At 45.8% G+C, this 15,867-nt stretch overlaps 1 pseudogene; it reads right to left on the bottom strand.

The window, feature by feature from the left end:
• Window positions 1–15,492: 15,492 nt before the first annotated feature.
• On the bottom strand, window positions 15,493–15,610 carry LOC126204815 (5S ribosomal RNA; annotated as a pseudogene).
• Window positions 15,611–15,867: the final 257 nt, after the last annotated feature.

Here is a 15,867-nt window from a genome sequence, read left to right as displayed (position 1 = left end):
ATCGCTGGAAAGTGCTGTTCACAACACACATGAGGTAGTACAAATAAATAGGTAGTCACCTTATTGGTGAAAAAATAAAATAAAAACATATAGAGGTAATCACAGCATATGGAAATAAAAGCAGTCTGTAGCATTAAGGAACGCTTCCAAACTACTGTATGGAGGTGATGACCTGTAAATTTTGTCCTATGCTCCACAGTGACAACCAGCAGATATCTGTGTTCTGCCAAGGTTCCCTCCATCTCAGCCGAGTGGTGTCAGTCAATTATTATATGATAATCAAAAAATGGCTCTGAGCACTATGGGACTTAACATCTATGGTCACCAGTCCCCTATAACTTAGAACTACTTAAACCTAACTAACCTAAGGACATCACAGAACACCCAGTCATCACGAGGCAGAGAAAATATGATAATCATCAGCATACCCAGTGGACAGTGAGCATGAGAAGACAACTATTATATGGAATGATGTACTGTAATATACACACGGGCTGAAAGTGAGATCAATTTTATCCAGAAGTCAGAGAAAGCTATATTTTCCACATACTGCAATGTTTGTAGGAACAGAGTGGACTGAGTTAATGATATAGGACCGTGTTGTCTTAGCTCCGCCACCTATATACGGTGTGTAAGGTTAGCGCCAAATGATGCCTGCTCCTGCAGCATGACGTAGTATAAAAGACAGTATGAACAGTTACGGTGGTGTTTATAGGGAAAATTAGAAAGACTCAACATCATACAGGTACTGCAGTCCGAAGCAGATCCGTGTCCCTCAGGGTCCATTCACATCTATCATCCAAACATTCTACTATCATTATTCTGTACCATCCAGCAGGGAAAAATTACGAACTATAAAAGCTCCGCTAACTTCATCCAATAGATTTTTACCGCATCTCTCTCTTCAGATATATAGAAAACAAATACCGTCTACGTGCCGGCATCGAGCATAAGCGGCGGTATTGATCTATTGGAGCAGGTGGCTAGTGAACGACGGCGCTTGCACTGGTGTAATGTTTCATCACCTGTACTGTACGAGACCATCTGTCACAGGTTATCAGTCTCAGGAGATGGTCCCTGTTTCGTTGTTTGATACACCGCATTTTCTGCTGTAACACGCTTTGTACATTGCCATAAATTTAGTTTTATTTCCCCACCACGACTTCGACGACTGTGAAAGATTCTAAACTGACTTTAACACGTTTTAGTCAATTGGCTGTCACAGAAAACTAGACATCACACGGTGCAAATGATGTTGGTGCTTCTGATCTTTCAGCACATTCACACACTGGGTGATTGAAATAAAAGACAGTCACAACATAACGAAACTGGAAGAGTTTTGAGGCGTTGTGGAGCGTTTACAAACTGCTGTCTCAAGGTGATTGACGACCTCTTCATTTAAACTCATCACTCACAGTGACAGGATTGATCATAGCGCTGTGTTTCGTTTCATTGAGTCCTCATACAGCTGCCATGCACGTGATCATTGTTTCGGTGTTAACCATCCCCAGAAGGTGTTGCCTCTTCCACCAAGACTCTTTCTCCATTTCAAACAAGCGATGTTAGTCAATCATCATGTATTAATCAATAGTGTACTAGTGGACTAAATGGCTCTGAGCACTATGGGACTTAACACCTGTGGTCATCAGTCCCCTAGAACTTAGAACTACTTAAACCTAACTAACCTAAGAACATCACACACATCCATGCCCGAGGCAGGATTCGAACCTGCGACCGTAGCAGTCGCGCGGTTCCGGACTGAGCGCCTAGAACCGCTAGACCACCGCGGCCGGCCACTAGTGGACAGTTGGGGTGGAAAAGACACTGTCGATGTTCTGTAATAATAAACATCACAGTTGATAGTGCGATCAATTTTAGCAATTCTATCGTAATTTCAACACCGACCAATGACATGGCAGCATGTGTACCAATTTCTGTATCATCACTAAACAGCCCCTCCACTACTTTGTAAGTACCATCCCGAATATAAGTAGATGACTGTGTGGTATGTTCAATCATTGTTAATTCTCGAACATACACATCAAAGTATACCAGAAAGTGCCCTACATATCACCAGCACATCGATCAGAGTGCATAATTTACAATCTTTCTCTATGTGGATGGGACTCACAGGGCTTCTTGCATTCTTAGGATAAATTTAGAGACCGAAAGGGCTGTTCGCATTGCCTTTGACGAAAGCTCCCTGCAGCAATGGCACCGATTTAATCTGCAACTGACCGTAAGTATACCGTCACATTCCACATTTCGTGTAGGAACAGTGCGAACCGAGACTGTAACTGCTGTCCCACAGCTATCCAAGAGCACAAGATTTCTCCAGATGCGCAAATGATGAGGAGCTTAGCACCCCTTATGAGTGTATAGCGGATATGAATCTGTTGCGATGGTATAACAGATGGTTAAGAACAACAAACGGGTGGTTTTTATGCGTGATGGTGTTCCAGATGGGCAGTGTTTGTTGCATTTTATGTAAATCAACTGCGCTATCAGTTCTAAAGTATTGTTCTAGTGTCTAGGGTTATTACCAAGACGGTATTGGTAGGAGATAACATAAAATCATGAGTATTGGGGCAAGGCAGTCCTGGCCCAATCTGCATTGTTGCCAGATGTATCCAAGATGGTGGCGATGACGTCATCCAAGATGTCGGCAAATAGACTTGACAACATCGCATGACATCATCCAAGATGGCCGGTATGACGTCATTCAAGATGGATGATTTTGGCGGCAAGTTTGAATTTAGTGGGTAGAAGGTCAATTGGGCTACCTCCACTAACCTAACCCCCTTCCCCCAGAAAAATGGTGGGAGGTTTGAACTCCAACAGGATAATGCACCACACCATGGTTATCTCTACTAAGCAAAGAAAATCACAGGAAGATAGCTCACTTGGGCTACCTTCACTAACCTAAGCCACCCGACCGCCATTTCCTACTATGACCCGGCGCCAAGTTTGAATTTTGGCAGTAAACAAAGTTCACTTGGTGTTTCGCTGCTAATCTAAGAAAATGTCGTGAAAGAAAGTACATTTGTACTAACCTCAGTCGCCTGATCGCCACATCCTCCTAAGGATACATGGGAAAGGGACTTGGAGATAACTCTTTATTTAAACAATTTCATGCACGTGTATTCACCACGAATTCCAGAGTCCAACTGACTTAGTACACATCACCACCACCAGAGGGCGCTCTCATCTGTGACATAATCCAAGATGTCAGCAGACAATGCGCTCACCAAGAGCTCCAGATTCCAACTGACTTAGTAGACAGTACAGGCACCAGAGGGCGCTGTTGTGACGTCAGGTGATGACACAAGTAACGTTATCCAAGATGGCGGCATATAATGTGTTCACCAAGAGGTCTAGTACATATAGACACCACCAGATTGCGCTCTGTGGACTTGGAATGCCACACCCACCTGGTCTTGGAAGGAAATAGTTAAAGTCTCCACCATGATACTCAACCCACCGCCACTTCCCCCTACAGCCCATGTTGTTGGGCTAATGTACACTAATGTGTACTAACGAGCATAAGGCATCATGCAAGATGGTGGGGGAAATGGCGGGAAAGCGACTCTGTCTATGACGGACATAAGTTTTTATTTTGCAAGCAATGTCTCCACCATGAGCTCTAGGCTCCAACTGACTTAGTACACATTACTACCACCAGAGGGTACTGTCATCCTCCTGTGACGTAATCCCAAATGGCGACCTGTAGGGGAAAAATGGCGCGAAAATGACTCAGCCTGCGCTGGGCTGATGGGGAGAGTAAGGAAGGAGTGCTATCTATTTATTTTGGAAGATTTTATTTAGGGATGGAGAACATTTATCACACTGATACAAAACACAAGCTCTGACACGGTTGGGGCCATCTCACATAGCCCACAGACCTGCAAACTACTTCTATGTAACGCTCTCCAGACATACAAGCAACTCCTAAATTAACGAAATAATTTCAGTACAGACTTGCATACTCCTCCTAAATAATGCAGCACAGTGATGTGTAGACGTGCTTAGTTCTCGTTAACTTCCAAATAACTCATATCACAGCCTACAGACCTGCTCGCAAAATAATGCAACAGACACGCGCAAGTACCCTACGCCACCGCCGGTCCCCCCACAAAGTGACGCGGCCGTCAACAGTCAAACCACACACAGGCATCCGTTCAGGACTGCGTACACCATCACACCCATGAGCCGCCGCCGCTGGACGCAGGTGAAAGCTACTTCTATTTTCCAGTATACATTTACTGTTATATACTGACATCACAGAACTCCAAGGCGCGCTCACATGAGACACTTGTGGGCAGCATGTGTCTTTACCATTGATGAGAGAGTACCACAGGGCGCATTCCTCCTAGCGCTACATCAGACACGCGTTTCTGACGCAACGGTGCGAAGTGCATGCGCGTAGTTACAAACGCATCTAAAAGGTTCTCAATGTTTTTCTTACGTCACATGGCTTTGTTATAAAATAACAGCCAAGTGGACCGCTCGGGAATTGTATAGTGTCCCAGAAATAGTTAACGCTCGCTTTCTGGATGTCTCAGCTTGTATGCACAGAAATTCTTGCCCTAACACGACCTGTTTACGAAAATAACATCGAATGCACTCTTCCCAGCGCTCCTAACGTGATAGCTTTCCTGCTCTCAACATAGTCAAATGTTCTCACCACTATGTAGAGGATCCTATATCCCAGTACGAAGGATGTGAATGAATGGAGCATTATGATTGGCTCTTATCGAATATACCCGCCGAATTACTGATGCCGCCAGTATCGAAACACCATCCATCTTTTGTTTCTGGGACTTTCAGAGGTAAAATTATTTTGCACAGATCGCTAAATTGCATTGACAGTTAAGCCCACAAAATTGTCTACATATCGTCAAATACATACCAGACTCACAAGAATATTGGAAGCCAGGAAGATATTTACCTGTGTAACTACAATTAAATATTACTATTGCTGCTACAGTCTGATACCGATCGATGTACAGGTAATGTCTCCTCTTGACGACTGTGCTTCTGGAATTAATCTCAGTATCTATATTGCACATAATTTTCCACGTAAAAAATCTCTGTCATACCTTTGCTGTTATCGATGTACTGAATCTATACGTCCCTCACGATAGGACACACAGTCATTCTCTTCAGTCATGGTACAACATAAACCATAGTAACTTTTCAATGCAATACATACACATTTTACACAACATAAGCCACAGTAACTTTACAATCTATACACATTTTACACAAACAGTGCAATTATCATTTATATCTGTAGAGCACCCAAAAAATTATTGTTGTCTACACTCACTCCAGCTATATGTGATGATGCTCCTCAGCCCTAGAGAAGCTCTGTCATCCTTTTCTTTCTTTCTACAGACGTGACATTCAGCGGTAATCAACTATTTTACACTGATCACCATATTGCACTGACAACTCAACCTCACAAAGTTTTCTACAAGTCACAAATACATACGAGACTCACAAGGATATTGGAGCATGAAACCGATCACCGTCCTAGCAATATAGGACCGCGTACCGTGTCGATCTAGTAAACATACAATTCATATCCTCCTCAATAAAAATCATCTCTCTTACATCAGAGCACCCTCGGCGGACCGAAGCCGCTCTCAGAAATCTTCTACAAATTCGGGATCGTTTCCCCTTGGCACGAATGCGTTAATGTTTGTGATCCGAATCTGCTTCCTTGCTTGCTCGCTTTTGTACGCACATCTCCAGACTCGGCGATTACAAGAACACACCTATTTTCGCTTGCTTCACCATAATATTTTGCCATTTTCGCCGTACTTCTCGATATCAAACACTAGACAGCTTCCTACCGATCGCTAGCGCAACACAATTCCCAAGATATAGATTGGAAATTATTTCTCTACAAACCCCAAACTTTAGCTAGGTGCAGCATGCTGTAAACCACTGAGTAACTAGAACCAAATAGAGAAAACTGATATTTCCACTCTCGAATACCGTGAAACGCGTACGTTTCATATGTAATCATTACCAGCGATGGCGAGGCATGACAGAATCTCTGACCAGAGAGTTATTTATCGTTGCTAGTTTGCGCTTGACCGCGCGAGAGTTCAGTAGTGTGTGGCGAGTGGCCAGAGAGAGTAGACTGTTGGAGAGTAGTAGCAGTCTGGTACAGTTGTGTGTGGCGAGTCGGCATGCGTCCGCGGTGTGCTCTGGCCACGAGTCTGGTCAGGAATGTGGTGGACGATATGTACACTCCTGGAAATGGAAAAAAGAACACATTGACACCGGTGTGTCAGACCCACCATACTTGCTCCGGACACCGCGAGAGGGCTGTACAAGCAATGATCACACGCACGGCACAGCGGACACACCAGGAACCGCGGTGTTGGCCGTCGAATGGCGCTAGCTGCGCAGCATTTGTGCACCGCCTCCGTCAGTGTCAGCAAGTTTGCCGTGGCATACGGAGCTCCATCGCAGTCTTTAACACTGGTAGCATGCCGCGACAGCGTGGACGTGAACCGTATGTGCAGTTGACGGACTTTGAGCGAGGGCGTATAGTGGGCATGCGGGAGGCCGGGTGGACGTACCGCCGAATGGCTCATGCCCGTCGACCTGGGACCGGACCGCAGCGACGCACGGATGCACGCCAAGACCGTAGGATCCTACGCAGTGCCGTAGGGGACCGCACCGCCACTTCCCAACAAATTAGGGACACTGTTGCTCCTGGGGTATCGGCGAGGACCATTCGCAACCGTCTCCATGAAGCTGGGCTACGGTCCCGCACACCGTTAGGCCGTCTTCCGCTCACGCCCCAACATCGTGCAGCCCGCCTCCAGTGGTGTCGCGACAGGCGTGAATGGAGGGACGAATGGAGACGTGTCGTCTTCAGCGATGAGAGTCGCTTCTGCCTTGGTGCCAATGATGGTCGTATGCGTGTTTGGCGCCGTGCAGGTGAGCGCCACAATCAGGACTGCATACGACCGAGGCACACAGGGCCAACACCCGGCATCATGGTGTGGGGAGCGATCTCCTACACTGGCCGTACACCACTGGTGATCGTCGAGGGGACACTGAATAGTGCACGGTACATCCAAACCGTCATCGAACCCATCGTTCTACCATTCCTAGACCGGCAAGGGAACTTGCTGTTCCAACAGGACAATGCACGTCCGCATGTATCCCGTGCCACCCAACGTGCTCTAGAAGGTGTAAGTCAACTACCCTGGCCAGCAAGATCTCCGGATCTGTCCCCCATTGAGCATGTTTGGGACTGGATGAAGCGTCGTCTCACGCGGTCTGCACGTCCAGCACGAACGCTGGTCCAACTGAGGCGCCAGGTGGAAATGGCATGGCAGGCCGTTCCACAGGACTACATCCAGCATCTCTACGATCGTCTCCATGGGAGAATAGCAGCCTGCATTGCTGCGAAAGGTGGATATACACTGTACTAGTGCCGACATTGTGCATGCTCTGTTGCCTGTGTCTATGTGCCTGTGGTTCTGTCAGTGTGATCATGTGATGTATCTGACCCCAGGAATGTGTCAATAAAGTTTCCCCTTCCTGGGACAATGAATTCACGGTGTTCTTATTTCAATTTCCAGGAGTGTATATTATTATAGAAGGTAATGAAGCAGCACTGCGCTCAGCTAATAACGTATGTTAATTGTAATTAATTTGTTCAAAAAATGCCCCAATAATAATTTTTTATAAAGGAAATCTTTTAAAGAAAAGTAATCATTTCAATTTAAAGAATGTTTCCACTCCTTTGAAGAAAAAGCATTCATTTCAATTTAAAGAATATTTTCCTATGCATTTCCTCCAAGAATCAGAATTAAATATGGGCCAGCATTGCACGGAGCTGTGCCGAAAAATAAGAGCAGATATACATGCAGTGTTGCTGAGGTAAGAATTGATCAGGTTTAATTATTTCACAGGGCCGAAGGTCAGCGTTGCTGCCCTTATAAAATTTATCAGGTTTAATTATTTGTGTTGAGATGTTACATTCAGTTCACGGTTCATTATTTAATTAATATTTTTGTGGGTTTAATGAGCAATCGTCTTAACGTTAATTTTGTGGGGAGTTTACATTTGGGCCATTATTATTCTTTAATTTTGCAAGGAGGTTACGCTTGGCTCATTTTATTATTCCGTTAATATAAACAAACTTTATTGTGGGGAGGTTCCAACCGAAGTCGGTGATGTAACAGATTTTAAAACATCCCTATAATTTACAAACCAACTACGGTCTTTCCCATATCTAGAGAACAGGCAAATGTGTCTTCCACATACCAGATGCACACACCACAATCGATCTTCTCCCAACTAAATAAAGGCGCGAAATGTGCAGAAGCAGTCAACCGAACAATTTACATGGGAGGGAATAACGGTCCAGCACAAACGCAAAAAAAAAAAAAATGGTTCAAATGGCTCTGAGCACTATGGGACTTAACTTATGAGGTCATCAGTCCCCTAGAACTTATAACTACTTAAACCTAATTAACCTAACGACATCACACACATCCATGCCCAAGGCAGGATTCGAACCTGCGACCGTAACGGTCGCGTGGTTCTGGACTGTAGCAGCTAGTACTGCTCGGCCACCCCGGCCGGCCAGCGCAAACACACGTCCATACACAATCTTCTCAAATTTCCACTTGATCACAAAAGCCGCCCAACACATACTAAGTATTAGTTCGCTATTTAGTCGTCTAGAGGACGGCAAAGTTAACTCAAATACACTCCTGGAAATTGAAATAAGAACACCGTGAATTCATAGTCCCAGGAAGGGGAAACTTTATTGACACATTCCTGGGGTCAGATACATCACATGATCACACTGACAGAACCACAGGCACATAGACACAGGCAACAGAGCATGCACAATGTCGGCACTAGTACAGTGTATATCCACCTTTCGCAGCAATGCAGGCTGCTATTCTCCCATGGAGACGATCGTAGAGATGCTGGATGTAGTCCTGTGGAACGGCTTGCCATGCCATTTCCACCTGGCGCCTCAGTTGGACCAGCGTTCGTGCTGGACGTGCAGACCGCGTGAGACGACGCTTCATCCAGTCCCAAACATGCTCAATGGGGGACAGATCCGGAGATCTTGCTGGCCAGGGTAGTTGACTTACACCTTCTAGAGCACGTTGGGTGGCACGGGATACATGCGGACGTGCATTGTCCTGTTGGAACAGCAAGTTCCCTTGCCGGTCTAGGAATGGTAGAACGATGGGTTCGATGACGGTTTGGATGTACCGTGCACTATTCAGTGTCCCCTCGACGATCACCAGTGGTGTACGGCCAGTGTAGGAGATCGCTCCCCACACCATGATGCCGGGTGTTGGTCCTGTGTGCCTCGGTTGTATGCAGTCCTGATTGTGGCGCTCACCTGCACGGCGCCAAACACGCATACGACCATCATTGGCACCGAGGCAGAAGCGACTCTCATCGCTGAAGACGACACGTCTCCATTCGTCCCTCCATTCACGCCTGTCGCGACACCACTGGAGGCGGGCTGCACGATGTTGGGGCGTGAGCGGAAGACGGCCTAACGGTGTGCGGGACCGTAGCCCAGCTTCATGGAGACGGTTGCGAATGGTCCTCGCCGATACCCCAGGAGCAACAGTGTCCCTAATTTGTTGGGAAGTGGCGGTGCGGTCCCCTACGGCACTGCGTAGGATCCTACGGTCTTGGCGTGCATCCGTGCGTCGCTGCGGTCCGGTCCCAGGTCGACGGGCACGTGCACCTTCCGCCGACCACTGGCGACAACATCGATGTACTGTGGAGACCTCACGCCCCACGTGTTGAGCAATTCGGCGGTACGTCCACCCGGCCTCCCGCATGCCCACTATACGCCCTCGCTCAAAGTCCGTCAACTGCACATACGGTTCACGTCCACGCTGTCGCGGCATGCTACCAGTGTTAAAGACTGCGATGGAGCTCCGTATGCCACGGCAAACTTGCTGACACTGACGGAGGCGGTGCACAAATGCTGCGCAGCTAGCGCCATTCGACGGCCAACACCGCGGTTCCTGGTGTGTCCGCTGTGCCGTGCGTGTGATCATTGCTTGTACAGCCCTCTCGCGGTGTACGGAGCAAGTATGGTGGGTCTGACACACCGGTGTCAATGTGTTCTTTTTTCCATTTCCAGGAGTGTACATTCCTACACTCCAATAGGCTGCTGCCGTTAACGGGAAATGTGAATCATTCCCACCACAAGCCATGCATACACGGATTCATTCTAGAAAACTGGTCACATATATGTGTTATCATTATACTTACAATTTAATCTTACTATCGCAGTCTCAATTGAATGGCATTCGACAATGAGGCAGGTATCGAAATACACCCTGCTGTCGGCAGTGGATCTGGAAACAGAAATATCACTATCTTTCTTATCGCTTGACATACTCATCCCTTTGCTATCACTAGTACTCCAAGTCAAATCCATACCCTCCTTACAACCGGACATAGTCATTTCCTTTCCACAAAGACGTACTTTATAAACCCGATGCTCAAATGCGAACATATCACGCACCCACCACTACCACAAAGTACAATATTTCGTCAATACCTGATTGCCTACAATACGAAATAATACTGACCGAAAATTAGCGATGGGTGGACATGTCTCATAAGTTTTATTCTTGCGATTCCTACAACCGTGTCATAGAAAGAGAGACGTAATCGACTAGATGTTAAAAAAAAACTCGATCGCAACAACTACTGCATGTTACTGTCACAAGCGGTCTTGGTTCTACAGGTGCACACAAGTATTCATGCTAAAAGCTATACCCGCTTTATGAATCGAGGTACGACATTACCTCTGAATGAGGTGTTTTTTTTCTTCCGGACAAATACCGTGACGGTGGTCGTAGGAATCTGTTTTATCAGCCCACGATGCAACCTCGCTATAAAATCACTGAACTTTGAAAGTCATTTGGCTAAGGAACGTCGTATGTAAGCGGTATTTGCGACTCCATCACACCAATAATTCTATAGCATTTGTAGCGCATTCTGTCTGGAGCCCATATCAGAGGTTCCGCAATATATCCACTGAGTTATAGGCGATGACTGATTGAGAAGGAGCACAAACAGTAGTAGTAGATGATGTGCCGATTGAGGTCATAAGAAAATTTACACAAGCTTTTCAGATCTTTAGTGTAATGCCATGCGATAGAAATAATCTCCATGCTTTCGAATCGGGTCTTTCCATTCAAGCACATAACTGCGTTTGATCCTATTGACAATTCCGTTAATGATTACAACCACTACTCAGTCATATTTCTGGCACTTCCATATCTCGAAACGAGCGACCTTTCCCGAACCTAGCTGCTACAGTAAAATTCCAACGTGGTTTTAGTCACCCCCTACGCATCATGCAACTGCTCCCATTTCTGCAGCTTTCCGAATGTGATCGTTCCAATTTAAGTCGGAACTGAGCGTAAGTCGGAGAAAGACATCTCCACCACCTTCTGCAACCTGTGTAGAAGCAGAACGACATGAGTTACTGCAACAGGACTGTGTTTTGACCATTCAGCGAAAATGTGCGCAATGTGATACATCTCCAAACTAGATACAAGTATGAAACTTCCTGGTAGATTAAAACTGTGTGCCGGACCGAGACTCGAACTCGGGACCTTTGCCTTTCGCGGGCAAGTGCTCTACCGGTCGGTAGAGCACTTTGCCGCGAAAGGCAAAGGTCCCGAGTTCGAGTCTCGGTCCGGCACACAGTTTTAATCTGCCAGGAAGTTTCATATCAGCGCACACTCCGCTGTAGAGTGAAAATTTCTTCTAGATACAAGTACTACAGGTGTCTTTTCCATCCCAACAGTCCACTGGTACACTGTTGATTACTACATGAAGATTGACTGACATCGCTTGCTTGAAATGAGAAAGAGTCTTGGTGGAGGAGGCAACACCTTCCGGGGGTGGTTAACACCGAAACAGTGATCGTGTGCATGACAGCTATATGAGGCATCAATGAAACGGAACACAGCGCCATCAGCTATTCTGTCACTGTTAATGATGAGCTTAAATCTAGAGGTCGTCAACCATCTTCAGACAGCAGTTAGGAAACGCACCACAATGCCACAAAACTCTTCCAGTTTCCTTTTATTGTGACTGTCTTTTATTTCAATCACCCATGTGTGGATACGTTGTGAGATCAGCAGCACCAACGTGATTTACACCGTGCAATATCTAGTTCTCTGGGGGGCGGGGGGGAAATGGGCCAAAACGTGTTAATGTTAGTTTAGAATTTGTCACAGTTGTCGATGACGTAGCGGGAAAAAATGCATGGCAGTGTACAAAACATGTTAGAGGAGAAAAAGCGGTGTATCAAACAACAAAACAGGGACCCTCTCCTCCGGCTAATAACCTGTGGGAGCTGGTTCTCATACAGTACAGGCGATGAAACTTTACACCAGTCTGTGTAAGCAACGTCGATCACTGTCCACCAGCACCTGTATATTTAATAGGATCGCAGCATATGCTCGATGCCGGCACATAGCCAGTATTCGTTTTCGATATATTTGAAGAGAGAGATGCGATGAAAAGCTATTGGATGAAGTTAGCGGAGATTTTATAGTTAATAATTTTTCTCAGCTGGATGGTACAGAATAACGATGACAGATATGATATGAATGGACCCTGAGAGATACGGATCTGCTTTGTACTGCCGTGCCTGTATGATGTTGAGTCTTCCTAATTTTCTCGATAAGAAACACCACTGTAACTGTTCATACGGTGATTTTATCCATACTGGATGAGAGGTCGTGGTTGTGAATGTCAATGTTGAAAAATATATCGGCTCAACCTGTTAAACAGGTTCTTTTACTTTTTATTATTCTGATGGTGGATGCTTGACTTCCGAAACGCGTCAATCTTAGTGTTTTACACTACAAACAAGTGGTTGAGCCGATATATTTTTTAACATTGTTCGTACTCCAGAATGAGATTTTCACTCTGCAGCGGAGTGTGCGCTGATATGAAACTTCCTAGCAGATTAAAACTGTGTGCCCGACCGAGACTCGAACTCGGGACCTTTGCCTTTCGCGGACAAGTGCTCTACCATCTGAGCTACCGAAGCACGACTCACGCCCGGTCTCACAGCCTTACTTCTGCCAGTATCTCGTCTCCTACCTTCCAAACTTTACAGAAGCTCTCCTGCGAACCTTGCAGAACTAGCCCTCCTGAAAGAAAGGATACTGCGGAGACATGGCTTAGCCACAGCCTGGGGGATGTTTCCAGAATGAGATTTTCACTCTGCAGCGGAGTGTGCACTGATATGAAACTTCCTGGCAGATTAAAACTGTGTGCTCGGTCGGGCACACAGTTTTAATCTGCCAGGAAGTTTCATTGTTCGTACTGTCTTTCATACTGCGTCATGTTGCAGGAGCAGGCTTCGTTTGGTGCTGACCTTACACATCGTACATAGGTGGCGGAGCTAAGACAACATGTGCCCATTTCCACCGAGGTGGTCAAAACACGGTCCTATAACATTAACTCAGCTCACTCTGTTTCTACACGGATTGTAGAATATGGTAGGTATAGCTTTCCCTGCCTTCTGGGTAAAATTGATCTCGCTATCAACTGGGGTGTGTATTGCGGTACATTGTTCCCTATTACAGTTGTCTTCCTCATCATCACTGTCCACTGGGTACACTGGGGACTATCGTATAATGATTGACTGACAGCACTCGGCTGAGATGAAGGGAGCCTTGGCGGAACACCATATGTCTGCTTCTTGTCGCTGTGGAGCATGGCATAAAATTTAGAGGTCATCACCTTCATACAATTGTTTGGAAGCGTTCCTCAAGGCTGCAGACTGGTGGAGAATCATGTAAATGACTGCAAAATCAAGGAACAATGCTTTCCGAGATGGGACACTGAGACATCCACTACCCTGTCGATGGGGAAGATGAGATTAGCTGTAGAGATCATAAGCCTCGAATAGCTGTTGGAAGCCCTCTACAATACCGTAAACTCTTCCACTTTACATATGTTGCGATGTCTTCCACGTTTTTGTCAATGAGAAACATCACCTCTGTCTTTTATTTCTACCAGCCTGTGTTGTGGTAGCTGCTGGTTTATGCCATGAAATGTTCAGGTTTCTGTGAGAGCCAGAGGATCAAAATATGTTAATGTCGGTTTAGCAGCAGCTGACACGGATTTCTAAGTTGTGGTTCAAAAAACAAAGTGTATCACAGTGTACACTCATTGTGTGTGTTACAACCGAAAAAAAACAATGTATTCGACTGCTTATGATGGATCAATACATGAACCCTCTCGTGTGATTGATTGTCTGTTGATATGGTCATCCTACAATACAGGTGATGTAACTTTACACCAGTCTGTGAAAGCAAGTTCGATCATGACGAAGGTGCAGAGGGACTGTCTAAAAAATAGCGCTGGAGCTTTTGCTGTATGGGATCCCTAGCAGATAGGTTCGAAAAACGTGACTCGTTTCGGGATATGAGAGTGGCATGAATATGATTCACCAGTGGCTGTAATCATTAAAAGACATCTCTACAGGATCCAATCCAAGTACGTGGTAGAATGGATAGACTTAATTCTAAATTACACACAGCATTTCTACCCGAAAGTGTAACGCTATCAGCGACTCGTGTGTGTGCCTGTAGACTCAAGATCGCTTTTTATGTGACGATAACATAGTCGCTACGATCGTGCTTTTAATAGCACAGTTCTTACGCGAAAAAAAAAAAATACTCGCCATGCAAACTGACTCTCATGATCAATTTAATTACTTAGCCTATCAAATAGATATCAATGACGTGCCCCCTGGTGTGTGGAGTAGATGGCTGGGGCACCACGGAATGATTCTTGACAGGCGTTTATTTTTTTGTTGAGGCGATATCTTTTAGCGAAATTCCAATCTCCCACCCACACAGGACGAGACAGGCTCACGCGACTTGTTCCGTGAGCGCTAGTGTGATATAGCATTGCACTAGTAAAAGGCGGCCTGCCACAGTACAAAACAGCTACATTCTCTTGAATTATAGCTTGTTGTCGAAAGTAAAATGAATGTGTTTTTATCTGACATGTGAGCCAGTGGTGTGAAATATTGTCTGAAATGTTTGTAATACACACTTGCATGACAGTTTACTTACAGACACTGAATGTGACAGATGCTCTCAGGTCTTGTAATTTGTTCAACAGGATGAAAGAAATTGCTTAATATAGATTTTTTTCTTTGGAATTTATATTCTCGCTTTCGTTGGACATCACAAAATAATGAGATGTGAATTGTATCCTGCACACTTTGTCTTCAGGCCACAAGTGGCCCATCGGGACCATCCGACCGCCGTGTCATCCTCAGTGGAGGATGCGGATAGGAGGGGTGTGTGATCAGCACACCTCTCTCCCAGTCGATATAATGGTTTTCTTTGACCAGAGCCGCTACAGTTCGGTCGAGTGGCTCCTCAATTGGCACTACGAGGCTGAATGCACCCCAAAAAATGGCAACAGCGCACGACGACCCGGATGGTCACCCATTCAAGTGCCGGCCACGCCCGACAGTGTTTAACTTTGGTGATCTGACGGGAACCGGTGTATCCAATGTGGCAAGGCCGTTGCCATGTATCATACAGTCGATTGTAAAAACTGTAATGATTTTGCTCATAAAAATAAAAGAAAATGGCCTATTTTCGTGGAAAGACGACATTTATTATCGTCATCCCGATTGTGATTTCCTTGTGTGTCTCAGGTCCCCGCCGCAGGTGCGCTCCCTAACCATTAGGGGCGGCTGTGTCACTATACTTTAGACGAACACGTTGCACTTGAGGTGGCCGTCCTTTTATCTCCTATTGTTTAGCTGCCTACACACGCTATTTT

Source organism: Schistocerca nitens, chromosome 9, assembly GCF_023898315.1.
Source record: "Schistocerca nitens isolate TAMUIC-IGC-003100 chromosome 9, iqSchNite1.1, whole genome shotgun sequence".
Taxonomy (NCBI): domain Eukaryota; kingdom Metazoa; phylum Arthropoda; class Insecta; order Orthoptera; family Acrididae; genus Schistocerca; species Schistocerca nitens.
Note: the sequence above shows the minus strand (reverse complement) of the source record. Positions and strands in the feature narration are given on the sequence as shown.